The following is a 3,048-nucleotide window of genomic DNA, read 5'->3' on the forward strand; positions in this document are numbered from 1 at the left end:
GTTTATCAGTTGACTTCTACTTCTCAGCACTGCTTTCTTTCATATATGTCAACACATATGAGCCTGGTGATAAGGATGAATCAGATCTTTCTAATTTCTCAGAAAAGTACAACAATTGAGCAATCAAACTCTTTTGTGATTCAAGAGTGTTTTCTGTTGTTTCATCTATAGCCACTTGGATAAACAAACTAACCAATGAAGCAGTTCTCATTCAATTTATCAATTCTGATATCACCAGTGTAATTTATCGACAATTACACGCATCTGTTTAGTGTAATTGAGAGTTACATGTGTCTATCTAGTGTAACTGAGAGTTACACATGCATCTGACTTGTGTATTCAGCGTCAACTCCAGTTCCAGCGAGACCATTACCATGTTTAAGCAATTATATTTTATGAAGTTATCTGAAACCTGAAATATAACAACAAGCAATCAATATTTATACGATTAAAATGAACAGTACATACAACAATGTATATTTCAGTTTCACAAGCATCTGACTAGTGTAGCTAGCAGTTACACATGCATCTGAATTGTGTAACTGAGAGTTACACATGCATATAACATGTGTAACTAGGAGATACACATGCATCTGGCTTGTGTAACTTTCAGTTACACATGCATATAACTAGTGTAACTAAGAGTTACACTTGCATATGGAATATGCCATTTAAAGTGGAACGTTATTCCTACTAACCTTGTTTTTTAGATTGACCAAGACTCGCAGATGGTTCTCAGTACCACCGGAAACAAGGTCATATCCCAATGCGTTCAAGGTCTTCAAGAGTTAACATGTCATAACATAAGAAAATAAACGTTAAGAGAGAGCATGGTACGTATTAGTTTTTAATTTTAAAGGAATATAACCATGTAAAAGCCTTACTTCCACAAACTGTGAGCAATTTTTGAGAACATGTTCTTGATATTAGTTCAACCTAATCGACCATCAATTGATCTAAAAAAAGGCTAGTGTCTTGTCAGTGCGCACAAAAAACGTCGAGACCTGCATAGACATCAATTGATCCAAAAAAGGCTACAACTATTCAGAAATTATTGTCATAAAAATATTAAGATGCCATAGTCTAAACATTCCAAAAAAAAACATGTGTATTCAGCTGGTATACATACAAAATGCATGTGTAATTGGGAGTTATATATGCATATGGCATGTGTAATTGTGAGTTACACATGCACCCGTAATACACAAACTACTCAAAAAGTGAAAACAAATAACACTTTTCTGATCAATTAAAGGAGATTAATCAGTTTGTCTTACTACAACATATGGGACATAAGTATCCAAAGTATTGATATCATGAAGAATATGTATTAGCAGTTTAACACGGATATCAGTAAATGGAGAGATCTGTTTTGTGCAAGGCGTATGACATAAATGATAGAGAATAAATCGCGTTTTCGGTACAAGCAACAGAAGTAGGGAAACTTACTGTTTTCAGTGTACCCTTCATATGAAGGAACCTTCCATCCTGAGAAAGGAACCAGGAAAGGAGCTTTAAGATACATAGCTCAAATAACACTGTTTTGCCGCTTCCAGTTGGCGCCAAAATGACCATGTTCATGTCAGAGAAGTAACAACCAGAAAAGCGCTCACTCTGCAACGAATTGAAATACCTGCATCCGCAAGAATAAGATAAACTATTATAACACCTTACTAGTTCAGATCAAGCAAATAACCGAAGCTGAAAAAGTATATAACAACGGCGTATCCTCACCTCAGGAGTGGCTACAGAATTACAGACTCAACAAAGTAAATTTGACACTCAGCAATTCCGCCGACCACCTAATCTGCCACTTATACCTATACCTCCAACATTCACACCTTAGCTCCAACTCCAACACCACCACCGGCTCCAAAGCATGCACCTATACCACCACCGGAACTTATTAACCATAGAAGATCCTTCATACAAATAATTTCACTAACATAAAGATAAAAAAAAATATTACTCAAGACGAACACGCTAACTGAAACAGTTGGGTTTCATGGTGCTTAGCAGGTACACATGTAATGGCTAGTGTAAACGGCAGTTACACATGCATATGACTTGTGTAATCTCCGGTTACACATCCATATGTCTTGTGTAATATCCCGTTACACATCCATATGCTTGTGTAATATCCAGTTACACATGCATATGCTTGTGTACTCAGAGCATATAAATTATCTACATGAGCGCTAGAAGCAGTGATATGACATAGAGCTACTCAATAAATAAGATAAAATGACACTTACAACATATGATGTATCTCAGCTGCAGCTTTCTCCTTCTCACCTGCAACATTACATCCAAGCCACAAATAGCACAACCACATCACCATCTATAACTCACAGTAACATATTCATTCAAATCCAATGCTAGCCTGCATTTTTGCCTTAGTCACCATCATATCTTCACTCCCTTCTTCTGTAAATTTCATTTACAACCAACCATATCACCACCACTAATTTACAATAAATAATACTAGGATAACAAATTCGATTTCATTGACAGAGATACATCAAACTATATAGAATTAAAGTAAAGTACACAAGATTAAGCAATTCAATCAAAGTTTAAAAAATTCATAACAAATACATGGGTAATAGAGATGATGATTCGCTGATTTCGAATCTGAACACCAATTTTCAGTCAAGTCTTAAGATAAACAGATCGATTGATATTCAGTAAGGAAACCTAGAAAAAAAATTGTAACATCTTTCAATATTTTCATCTTAAAAAGCTAAAAAACGATTAAACTGTAACAGATCTGAACTTTGATCATGAGTTCATAGATAAAATTCAGTGAAATCATAACTTCGAAGATTTCGAGAGAAAAAATTCAAAATTAATAACATATAACTTCAATTGAATTAAGAGATAATGAAAAATGAAGCTTATCTGCACGTCGATTTGATTTCGTAGATGAATCTTCAGATGCAGGATTAAACAAATCATCTTCATCTTCCATATGATCTATCTTTTGATCATATGCAATCGATCTTTGACATAAGTGAAATAACAGAGGCATAGACGAAGAAGATGTGA

At 34.8% G+C, this 3,048-nt stretch overlaps 1 long non-coding RNA gene across 1 annotated transcript; it reads right to left on the reverse strand.

Moving 5' to 3' along the window:
* Nucleotides 1-728: 728 nt before the first annotated feature.
* LOC113310411 lies at nt 729-1,807 on the reverse strand. The gene is made up of 4 exons (XR_003341129.1): nt 1,735-1,807; nt 1,450-1,633; nt 885-1,004; nt 729-779 (listed from the first exon to the last, which is right to left on the reverse strand). It is a non-coding gene; the product is annotated as an uncharacterized LOC113310411 (long non-coding RNA).
* Nucleotides 1,808-3,048: the final 1,241 nt, after the last annotated feature.

Source organism: Papaver somniferum, chromosome 9, assembly GCF_003573695.1.
Source record: "Papaver somniferum cultivar HN1 chromosome 9, ASM357369v1, whole genome shotgun sequence".
In the NCBI taxonomy this organism is placed as follows: Eukaryota; Viridiplantae; Streptophyta; class Magnoliopsida; order Ranunculales; family Papaveraceae; genus Papaver; species Papaver somniferum.